This window comes from Phalacrocorax carbo, chromosome 4 (genome assembly GCF_963921805.1).
Source record: "Phalacrocorax carbo chromosome 4, bPhaCar2.1, whole genome shotgun sequence".
Classification (NCBI taxonomy): domain Eukaryota; kingdom Metazoa; phylum Chordata; class Aves; order Suliformes; family Phalacrocoracidae; genus Phalacrocorax; species Phalacrocorax carbo.
Window position 1 is genome coordinate 40,804,683 of NC_087516.1, and position 12,708 is coordinate 40,817,390.

Here is a 12,708-nt window from a genome sequence, read left to right on the forward strand (position 1 = left end):
TGTTCTTGTAGGACCTGTTCTTCTTCCAGTATGTTTTTATTTGTTTGATCCAAGAGGCAATGTCATCCTATGGGCAGTTGTTGGCATGGTAGGTGACCAGTTGTACTCCACCAACATAATCTCTGTACAGTAGTGCTCTTCTCATGGTACTATGGAGCCTGGCAACTGCCCTTTTTAACAAAAGAGACTATGGCAAACCTGTCACTGGAGGCAGCAGCAGCAACAAAGTCTATGCTATTCCCAAGAAGAAAGCATAACTGTGGTCAGCATCCACACACATTACATAGCCAAGTTCATGGCTCCGGGGTGTTTGCAATGATATTTTTGCTGCCTCTGAAAAGACTTGCTAAAGTCTGTTGAGCCATGCTGCTGGAATGAGCTGATGAAATCATGAGAAGCAACAGTAAGTGTTACATTCAGATAGCTGGCAGACACAGTGCTTGCCTCCTTTCACCTGAAGTAACCTTATGGGGCATATTTTTTCTGTGATTGTTTTAAATTTGCTTTATTATGTCTAATGTCCCTACCCTTTGGGGATCACAGCCAAAACATCTGCACAGCCGGCAAATTGTCATTGTACCATTCAATAGTGTCGGGTTCAAAAGCTGACAGAATTTAACAATTACCAGTGGAGAAGGTCTCTACCAAGTAATATGTCACTTGATCTCCTAGTAGGGAACTCCTCTGGCTAGGTGTTGTGAAAAAACCCTACATTTTTGCCAGAACTGAAAGCAGACCACTGTTACAGAATTAATTGGTAATCTCTGGAAAATGGCCAGGAACAGTTGAGACTTTGGAGAAGTTATCTCAGGTGATCCTAGACTGATTAGAGCTGCTCTTCTGCCACATCATTTACATTCTCAGAGTGATGGGCTGTGCCTCGAGGTCAGATTTTGGTTTAGGTTAATTCTTATTCACTGATTCTTGGGATTCATATTGCAAAACTTCAAGTTAGCTGTTCCACTTCCAGAAGTAGAGGACTCCTCTCTGTTTCTCCTTCTGAAGTACTGCTCAGAGGAATGCTGCCTGTGAACAGCCAGTACTGCTGTTCCTAGAATCATAAACACAGCTTGTGGCTTTGGGAACTGTGAGGTTGCCAGATCAAGCAGCAATATTGCATTATCAGAGATAGTTTTCTTTCTTTCTTGAGACTAGGAAAATTAATAACTCCCAATCCTCTTTTTCATCATTCAGAAAATATACTTATGTATGCAAACCACCTGCTCTTCTAGAGAATCCTCTTGGTGATGGCTGCTTCTACTTCTGTTCCTCTGGGCAGTCCCTTCTCTGCATGACTCTAAACAGGCACAGTTTCATATGGACAAACTCACAACTACAATAAGGGTCAGACTTCAAGTGTTATCTCAGTTTGCTACAGTGAACCAGATATATCATCAGTGAAATGACAAAGTCAAGAGGCATATGTAATAACATGTAACAGAAGTAGAACTTTCTGGTCAAACCAGAACGAAATAGTAAAGCCACAATGGTACCAAATAGGCAATACATTTTCCAATTAGCTCGAGCACAATACCAGAAATTTTTCTGAAGCCAATACAAATTGTGTGGCTTCAGTTTACCAGTATTTTCTGTGGAAAAATGCCATTCATTAAAAATTTGGGCCAACTTCAGTGAAAACTTCTTGCAAAGCACAGAATAGATTCATAAAAACTCAGAGATCTGATCTTCAGAGTATTCTCTGCCTGAAAAATCTACCCTCTATTTAGGGGTGATACAATGATGGTACTATTTAGGAATAAACTGAGGAGCTAAAATCCTGCTATAATCACGGAAGTGAATAGTCACTTAACTGTACTTGTGCAGTAAAGAATCTATACAGTAACTATTGCCATATAGTCACCACAGCTAAACGCTAGTAATGAATCTATTAAGTAAATTGAAATTAATAACAGACTGTCATGTGCCAGAGGCAACATTTTTTTAGATCTTCCAAACACAAATGTAATATCTTCTTGGAGTCATCCTGAGGTAATAATTCATTTCATACTCTAGCTGTAAACATCCTGGTATGACAGACAAAATATTTAAATTATTTTTGATTTATCACCTTATTTCATTCCATGGCTAGGATTCTTTTAGCATGAGTTGCTCTGAGGTGAGAGAGCACTAGGCTTAATCTAAAATTACCTAACAATGGATTGAGAATTAATCGTTTATAAGATCTCGAACATTTCACGCCACCATGAACTCGTTAACTCCTTGTTTCTACCTATGCATACGTATGGCACACATACACATGCACATATATGCTCTGCCACCCCAGCATAATTCTTGGATCTCAGGATTGTTAAGACTATCAACAGGATGTGACAGTCTTTATGCCACAGAGAAACTCATTTACTTACAGGAAATCTCTACTTGTTGCATTAGGACAGACTTGCATCTCAGGGTTACGTTCATGATTACGTTTTAACTGCTGCTTCAGAATATCTGGGTTTCTTGAATGCCCTATATCATATCTGTCAATGGGTATCTAAGACACATCTAGATTCCATTCCAAAATGATGTGGATGCCTATGTTTACACAGCAGAATCCTTTCCATTATTTCCTCTAAACTGAACTAAAGGGTATATTACGCAGTACAGTGCAGGTCAAAGACTTAGTTCAGTACCTGACATTTGAGCAATAACTATTTTGATGTTTTCTGTCAAAAAATATTAGGGAACAGAAGATCACACCAGAATATCCACTGTTCAAAAGTCAGGATATTGGCCGCATTCATTAGCACATGTAGACAGAAACCATGACATACTTTCTGTTGTCTCTAAACTGAAGGAAAAAAATAGTCATATAGTCATAAGAGGTAAATCTGCATTTTTACTGACTACTGTTTATTTGCCAATGACTGTATTAAAGACAATCTATAAATATACAAACTAAGATCTTACAATTTGAATGTGAAGCTGACATTTTCTGACATATCTGGATAGCCTAGTTTCTTAAACATCTGGGCACAAGACATGAATCTATTTTTCTTTGGAAATTTGGAAGAAACAGATGTTTAGTTGCAACTTCCCTGTCACAGGATACTCCATCTGTATTTCACCTTTATGACTTACTGAATTGTGGTTACCACATACTGTGTGTTTATTTCCTTTTCTCATTTTCTGTCTCTTTCTCTCTAGTTCTGGTTTTCTTATTCTACATTAATTCTGACTCCATGTGCCTTTCACAATTACAGCACTGAAAATTCAGATGGATTCTGTGACAAGAAAAAGTTGTCTAATTCCAGAAAAACAGAGAGCAGTTGTCTCAAAGTAGGCTGATACTCAGCTGTATTTATTTACCTCATTTTTTCCAAAAAAAAACCACCCCTTTTTAAACACTAGTCACAACTTGTTAATGTCATGATAACTGACATCTCCTGCTGATACTGCTTCTAGGTTAAATGAACAGCAACAATCCCAAATAAGAATTCAATAGACTCACAGATCTTTCTATTTTACTTTTGCATGTATCCCTCGTATTTCATTCTGTGCTCTTCCTGAAGACTATTTTAGCAATATCTAGATGCAATAATTAATTCCCGGTTATGACAAGATGGTTTTTCAATTTGGAGTTGATAATTCCAGGATTTGTTTTATTACCCACAAGGTGAGAAAGCAGCCTTTGCAAGGAATTATTTAGTTAGAGTTGAAATGAATAACGTTGTTATATTTTTTAACTTAAAAGCTTAAAAACAAACAACAAAAATACCTCACATAAGCCTGGCCATTTCTGCAGCTACATAAAATGATCATTTAGTTTAAAATACAGAGGCATACTTCATGAAGCACTATTTAAAGTGCCCTCGTTTCAAAAGAAGGGCAGTCCCCCATATTGAAACAGTATCACCGTACAGCCTCATAGCTGTGGTTAAGACACTTTCTAGAGAGGTGTATTTCAGATCGTTTTTTTTGTAGAAAGTCTTGAACCCCTTAGCCCCATATTCTGTGGGAATGCTCTAATCATTCAGGTAGTCCACAAAACAGAGGACAGCTCATCTCTCTTACCTACCCTGTAGATTTAAAGAAAGCGGCCAAAACAACCATATTTTGTCTGAAGTTAACGTCAGGCAGAACAGGTAAATATTTGAGCAGAGAAGTGTCGATTTTCAGACTGCCAATTAGATTTACATTTCAAACAGCTACAAATCTTAATCCTAAAAAGATGGCACTCACTGAAAAGAGTGGAATCTTCTGCATTAGAAGAGTTTTACTGCCAAAAATGTAGTCCCTGACACTGTTCAGCAGGGCTTTTGAGAACCAGTCTTGGATTTAGATGTTTAACCATCTACAGATCCACTCTGGGCACTTTAATATTCTTGTGGATCTTGGCCTGAAGCTCCCTGAGTCTTGATTTAAACTAGAGTAATTCTAATACTACAAGAAGCCGTAGAGGTCGACTACGGGAAAGTTACTACTACCTTTGACCCCCACGCTATCTGCAGTCAGGCATGCCAAGAGTTACTGGTGCTACTAGTACTGTACCAGCTACCAGGAGGAAAGATGTAGGGCAAAAGGCTAGTATAGACACATCTCTGATTGTTAGGCTGATTATTTGTTCTCAGAGCAATAGAAGGAAGCTATGCAATGAATTTGTGCAATAAATTAAATGTGTTAAGCAAAGTGTTTTCCCGGTTATGATATTTTCTCCAACTTTGCTGATTTCTCCAGCTCCCTCTCCCTTTTGAGTTTGCTACTGTGTTAGCTCTGCCTGATTAGTCATGCACCTAAGTGAATCAGCATGAAATAATTCATGTGTGTCAGCTTCATTGGATTACATTTAGTCATGCAATATTTGATTTGTTTTGATTTCTAGATTCCTAGTGTATGATTTTGAATTTGCACATAGTTACTCTCTAAATTTTTGGACATTTTTGCTGGCTTTTGAGACACCCTGTCTTGAACTCTCTCTGCTCCAGATGCCAGATGTGGTTAGTAACTTTGAGCTAGAGCCCAGAAACTAAAAAAAAAAAAGGTGAAAACAGGTATGGAAAAAGAACATATGGTGGTGCCAAGATCCACCCTCATTTTTCATGTGTAGAAGATACTCTGAAAACTTTGAGCACATAAATGCTCACAGAGGTCCAACGCTGTAATAAAATGACCTCAGAAAAACAGCCAAAAGGAAACCTGAAGGCTCCAGCCTGGCAGTACAATGGGCACTTACTAACCACCTCTGATTCAATATATAGAGAGTTGACTTTTGTGCCTTTTACCTGGGAAACCCTTACATAACCAATTTCAAGAGAACATATTTCTACCCTACAGAAGATAGACATGAATTAAATAAAAAGGAATAACCAGGTTTATTTGTAAAATCAAAAAGTCCAAAATAAAATAAATAATATATTCAGGAATATGCTATCCAGAGATAATAAGAGGGATTGTGCTATTCTTCTTCTTTATGAAGAATAGTCACTCTTATACATAATTCTAGTAGGTCAATAGGCATTGCAGAGGTAGGGCATATTTTTAACATATTTTTAATATGTTGTAACACTATAATTTGTGAAAATAACACATTTTATGAAAGTTTGCTCCAACTAGTGCTTTCTTTTCCTTCATCCCCTATAAACTATTGGTTGTCTGTTGTTTTAAACCATATTATAAACTTTGTAGTTGAATTGTCTTTATAACATAGGATCATGATCATAACAGATTCTCAGTCCTTAGAAGCATAAAAGCCACTAAATATCTCCAGCTTGTCAGAAATTAATTTAGAATCATACAGAAATTAGATTTTTAAGCTTGACCTCAATCTCATGAAATCCAGGAGGAGAAAGAACAAAAACTCTTACTGTAAAAGTGTTAAAAATATCACATATCAAAATTACTTTTTTCTCATTTAAGCAAGAATTCATTTTTTTTTAGGTATAGAATCAGATAAATTCATTAAAAGGCACTTTGAGATACATATATATGCTTTTCTTGGCACTGAACTCTATCAGCCCCGCCTAATGCCACCTAACCCATGAAGAAAAAACATAAACTCACTCTGTAAATACTGTTGCCCTTTTGCCAGGTTGTACCAGTTTGGGGAGTTTGTAATGGGCTAATTTATCTTTCAAATAGAAATTAGTGACATGGAGAACTGGACTATTTCCTAGGTGTAGAAAGGTACGGAGGCTATGTATATATGTACACACACACAAATATATTTTGATTATTGAATGCATATTGAGATAGAGAGAAGGACAGAATGGAATATACCTAAATTAGCTAAAAAAATTCAAACATTCTTCAAAAATAATCTCTTTTCTCTTGAAAAATATTCTGAAAAATGTGTGGAATAGATTTAGTTAACTGATTAGACATTATAGTACTGCCATAATAATGAAAACATGAACTGTACTCATTCTGAACAAAGATCCACATATTCTAAAATCGTATCTTTGATGGTAACCAGAACAGAACAGAAAAAAAAAATATATGTGTGTGTGTATATATGTATAGTCATTCTTCCACATTTTGCTCTCTCACCTTCAATGATGGTAATCTGGTGTCTAATTAAACTATATTTGGTTCATCATTTTTTGAACCCATGTAAAATTACCATGACCTCCTGTGGCAGTGGGTTCCACAGTCTAACTGCATTGTGCATGTTGTAATGACTCCACCCCCATTAACATCTGTCGTTTGAATAGCTAAATATTCCTTTCTAGTTAGACGTTGATGCTGAGAAGGGGATGCTGGAGCCAAATGAACAGAAGCCAAAAGCACAGGGCTCAGCCCTATGTAATCCTTAGCATTCTTATTCACAAGCTCTAAGCAGCTCAGGAGAAAAATTTCCCGTTTAGATCACCCACCTGATTCTCTCCACGAACTGTATTGAATGCTTATGTATAGAATGCCTCACTTAAGTGATCTGAATCAACCAGCTGGGACTAGGTGCCTCATATCTTAGCATTGCATCACTTACTTGGAGGTGGTTGAACAACAATTCTGTATTTTGGTCACTAACTGTAGATTTATACACATGATATGTGTATATATATATATATATATGCGTAACAATGCCAACTGGCATCATAAGCCTGAGAAAAAGTTCTGTCGATGTGGACTTCTTTAATTTCAGTGCTGGATTACGAATATCTTCAGATCACCAGAACACTTTAATTAAACTCTGTTGAAGACTTCTGCTGCAATACTGTAAATTGCCTTATAGGTTTTGCTGTCTCAGCTGCTTAGAAATGGATTACGTAGTTCTTCATACCTAGGCTGAAATTCACAAGCCAAGACAAAATTTCCCTCCAAAACTGGGAGGATGATTTTTTTATCATATCCTGGTATATCTAATAAATATTTGTACAGCACAGGCTTCAGTACCTTGTGGAAGCTTCATGTTTAAGAGTAAAAGGCAATAATTTGAAGACATTAAAAATTATGGGGTGGTTGAGTGGAAGGCTTCACGCATAGAAATATAGTCTAGTATTAGTATCTTTATTTGTTCTCTAGGCAGACAATCTGTCTAAACACATTTGTCTAATAAGCCTTAAAAAACCCTGACTAGAATTGCTGAGAATTTGAAGTTCAATTTTATGGAAAATTCTAGCATTTCACAACTACTTTTATCACTACAAAGGAATACATAGTCAGGAAATTTCACAGTTATTCATGGAATATGAAAATGGAAATTCTGGGAAAAAAAACTGCTAGGAATTTGAAAATGTATCAAGAAATATTATATATAACAGAAATTACACTGAGGCATAAGACATCCAACAGAATATAAAAGCCCAAATAAACAATAACAAAATAAATTCCGAATGAAACACACTCATTTTGCCAAATCTTATCATCACTAAAGAAATAAGACTTCTCTTGTTCTCATGATGTTTTTCTCTTTGAAACTTGTCAAAATAAATGTGGTTCCATAAAAGAGTTGGGCTTTCCTAATACTGAAACACTGAACACCCCTACTCAGGGAATAGTGACTTGAAACATGGGGTGGTAGAGGGAGCTAGAAAGGCGGAATGATCCAGCCTGATTCACTTCAACTTTACAGAAATACTTCGGTTGCCACCAGGACTCACCAGACTTCTGGTCTCACATGGTTCGCAGATTTTTCGCAGAGTACTTCCCTATGTTCATTCTCATATTCTTATTTTGGATTTTTAAGTTCTAAGTTTCCAGGCTCTTTTTTCACTTGTCTTTTGAAAAAAAAAAAAGAAAACAACTAAGAAGTGATCCTTAACATCTCTAACATTTTGCTGTTATTCAGTAATGTTACAGAGCATTAAATAATTCAAACAGGAGCAATATTTCTCTCTCAACTGATACAGCATTTTACAAAATTAGAAAAATGTATTTAATAGTATAATGCTAAGGTATCGACAATCACCATTCTAAGAAATGAAATTCAGTCACGTAAGGATGAAGGTCTAGATCCATAAAAAAAATGTCTGTATCTCAGCAGTTATGTATGTGTTTCATTTATATAGGCCTGTTAACTCCATCGACAGTGCATTATAAAATACACAGGGAAATTAGGTTTCCCAATAAACAGTCCGCTTAGCTTAATACGAGATTGTTCGGCTCGTTCACTGTGCAGCTTTCTAAATATGTTCAAAGGCAGTAAGTAGAAACAATAAAATGAAGGTATTTGCTGTGTCCCTGCCTTTATACTTCACTTCGTATCCGGCCCAATGAAATTTCATAGTTGCCCTGTATCACAAGAACATTAGAAGCACAAGCCCTAAAGCAGCTTAAATTTATGGGGGTAAAAAATGCCTCCCAAAAGAGAGAGATGTGAATTCAAACAGTCCTCCCTTTCTGATAGGAAAAAGAGAAGAAATCACAGAGTAGGCAAATATTTTGCCATGGAATTATTCTGAAAAGCAGGAGTTGCACAACAACATAATATACAAAGAGGAGCATTGCCATGGTGTTATGTACAAAGCCCAGATCAGTATCTGTGCCCACTGCTCACATAGCAGCATATAGGACCGGTCAGGAGACTGGAAGATTTAATACAAATATGATTATGCATGTACTAGGCAAAGATTAACACACACTTTACACATTAACACTGTCAGTGAGACAGTTTTTCTGGGAAAAACAAAAACATCCAAAGGGTGCAGCAGCTGAGCACTTGTTTGAAAACTAATGAAATCCTTTTGCAGATGTGGCTCTGCATGACATGGCCAAAGTACACAAGGCATGCAGCTGAGGGAGAAATACAATATGTATTTGTGTTTAAATCTACAAAAGGTCCCAAGAATTAGGAAATCTTAATCATCTTGTCATATGCTGCATTAACAGTTTGAGTATACTAGATAACATATTGAATCCATATGAACACGACTAGCAATTTCCTTACCAGCTCGCATATGTTCACGTTCTCCAAGGCAACCACTGCTTCATAATCTCAATGTTGATATATGCCTGACTTAATCCCACCATCAAAGCAAATGTTGTTGGGTTTAAATGGAATATCCCTGCGTTGAACTAATTTCTGTTCAAATGTCTTTATGTACATTAGTTCCATCTTCACCTTACCTGTCTTTATTTTTTAATTATTTTATTTTGATTCTCAACCTTTTAACGCACTCCTACATATGCAGTTTTAGCCCTAAACGTCACCTTTAAAATGCTAAATTAACAGAAAGCTTAGGAAATTAAATACTATTACATTATGCATTTTACCCCCAAAAGATAATTTCCTGATTTATTTGTTCAGATTCATCCAGATTTCTCAATGTTTCATTGAAATATTAATCAAAACAGAGCAGAACTGGAAAGTAAAACATAATTATAAATGCTGTATTGGAAAATTGAATTTTTTTATCAGATTTAATAAATATGAAAATTGAGTTAGCTGTCATAAAACACTTGTTGGTATCATGGAGAAAATATCCTTTGTAAGATGTTATTTATAGTTACTATAAAGCCTTTTTGCACGGCTGCTTAAGCATGGAAGGACATAGCTAGTATTGGGGCTGAGAGGGAGGAATGCGAAGGAAAGTGGAGCCTCTACTTTGGAGAAAAAGGTAATGACTCATTAATTGTTCCGGAACAGTGGAACAATGTGGACCATGAAACTCCCAAGGCTTCCCTTCCCTTCTTGTGGGAACTCCATGGCAGACCAGAGCTAAATCAAATTCCTGACTACTATTCAATGGACATAACCAAACGAATCTTACTAGTCGCAGTTCTTACTTGTCTGCACCTGCAGTTTTCCAATCTGAAGAAAACATCTGATATGAAAATGTCTTACCTGTGACATGGTAGGATTACGAAGAGTTTTAAGCGGACAAATTCTAAGGAGACAGGTGAGATAACTCCTTAGATTATGTTACCAACCCTGTTTATAGTTACCCACACATAATAACCTCTAAGCAAATGGTTTATGTTCTTTTGCATGAAGATCTATAATTGTGGAAGTTAAAAATAAAAAAATTTTTAGAAACACTAAATTTGAAGAAAATAGTTTGTGCACTGCAGTAATTTCAGTGTGTGAACAAAACCAAATATTTTCTGGAAATCTTGTTTATTGTCCCCAGTTCATAGACATACGTGACCTTAATCTTCTCATACCATTCTTTTTATGCATGTGCATATATAAGGTGAAATAAGGTTAAACTATTTTTGCTGCCAGCTGCTGCCTGATTTACCTCCAGACAGAATTAATCCAATAATCGTTGAGGGTTTTTTTTAAATTCTGTAATGTAACTAGTAATTGGAAAATATGAAAACATTAAAAACAGTGTATCCATTACTTTTCTGTCAGAAACTGTCTGACTCAGCTTCCAGGGAGGCGCACAGTATACATCAGGGACATATCTAGACAATACACAGAAATACACACTGGAAATCAAAGCAGCTTCCAAAATGACAAAGCCTCATATAGAGTTTTCATGTAATCCGGCATACATTGGTATTTGCAGGCTTTCTTCACCATTGCAATCAATTACTTTTCCAGTTTGAAGTGCATTGCTTTGTTGGACACTTTTAAGTTGCTGCAATGTGTGTTCAAAGGTTCCTCGTGCAGTTGTATTGCTTCAGTAAAAGCCATTTTCTGAAAAAGGGGGTAAAGTGATCTGCTTTCCTTCTTTGTTTTTGCAAAGTGACGCCCGGCTGCTCTGCAAATGTAAATGTATAAAGTCATGTTAATGAGCTGTAGGGAGAAATCACTTGTGTTTCTTATCGGATATTTATGGCCTTAACCCATTTTTGCACTGGAAGCATTTATAGTCTAAACATACCTCTATTCCTATTAAACATTAAACAATAAACAAAAAGTATTTATATGTATTTTAATCCACAAGTATCATCTAGTCCAACTCACCTGCTCAAAGCAGGGTCACCTAGAGCAGGTTACTCAACAATGTGTCCATTTAAATTTTGGCTATATTTAAGGATGGAGATTCCACAAGCTCTCTCGGCAATGTGCTCCAGAGCTCACACTCACCAGAGAAAAAGTTGTTTCTGGTGTTTAAGCGGGATTTCCTGAATTTCAGGTTTTGCCCATTGCCAATTGTATCTGGGCACCACTGACTCTGGCTGTGTCTTCTTTACACTTTCCTATCAGGTATTTACACATGTTAATGACATCCCCCTCAGCCTTCTCTTGTCCGGGCTGAACAGTCCCAGCTCTCGCAGCCTCTCTTCATCTGTTAGACGCTTCAGTCCCTTAGTCATATTAGTGGCTTTCCGCTGAACCTGCTGGACCTAGCACACCAAATGCATCTCACCAGGGCTGAGCAGAGGGGAAGGATCACCTCCCTCGACCTGCTGGTGATGCTCTGCCTAATGCAGCCCAGGAGGCTGTTTGCCACCTTTGCTGCAAGGGTACGGTTCTGCCATATATACAGGTTTTGTCCACCATTACTAAATTCATTGTGGGGAAAAAAAAACTTCACAGTCAACTACAATGGTGCTTTATATTAGTTAGAACCTGCTCTTGAATCTTAAATAAACTGTTTGATTTACTTCAGACCACAGTCTTAATGGTGTGTTATGCATCTCCATTTGCATATGACATTCTAAAATTCCAGGTCCTTACTTATTTTGCAATAATTTTTAATTAGGTTTTCTGTGTGGTCACTTAAAATTACGTACTGGTGACATTACTGACTACCTAAGTATGTTACTATATTTGATGTGGCTGTGCATTCTGTTTTTATATGATTTCTGAAATATCTTGGAAGACTTATTTATATGGCTTCACATAAAAATTTTTGCAATGCATTATAGGTTTACCAACCCAGCAGAAGTGTCAGGAGATTTCGAGTTTCATAACATAGTCAAAGATGTAAATTTTCCAGTAGCAAGAAAGGCTTTCAGATGTCTTTAATTCTGAAAATGGACGCTTATTTCTGCATGTTTGAATAGCAAAGATATAAAACAGAAGAAAGATATTTAGTTATTTATATCATCTTAGAGGAATGTACATTTTAGTAAGATTTCCAGATATTCTGGAATATAATGGCCAATTTGAACTTAGCTCAATAATTACATTGAGGATTTCAGTTTCTTCCTATTGGTCATATGAAGTAAACACTATCACACAAACGGGAACTAATTTGTACATCTCCGCAAATGAACTGAGCATGTGCAGAATCTCAAACATGTGCCTGATCTCCAGATAGATTTGTACTAAATATTTCAGTTAGAGCTTTTAATTTGGACAGAAGGATGAGTGTGGTTACATTCATAAAAAATAAATGTGCTTATGCCAGCATAACATGTTCTTTTTACCAA

General features: G+C 36.5%; 1 long non-coding RNA gene across 1 annotated transcript in view; it reads right to left on the reverse strand.

The window, feature by feature from the left end:
• The window catches only part of LOC135313268 (uncharacterized), a 30,351-nt gene extending 19,394 nt beyond the window's left edge, over positions 1 to 10,957 (reverse strand). Inside the window, exon 1 of the long non-coding RNA XR_010372885.1 lies at positions 10,879 to 10,957. This is a non-coding gene — a long non-coding RNA (uncharacterized LOC135313268). The remainder of the gene's footprint in view (positions 1 to 10,878) is intronic.
• Positions 10,958 to 12,708: the final 1,751 nt, after the last annotated feature.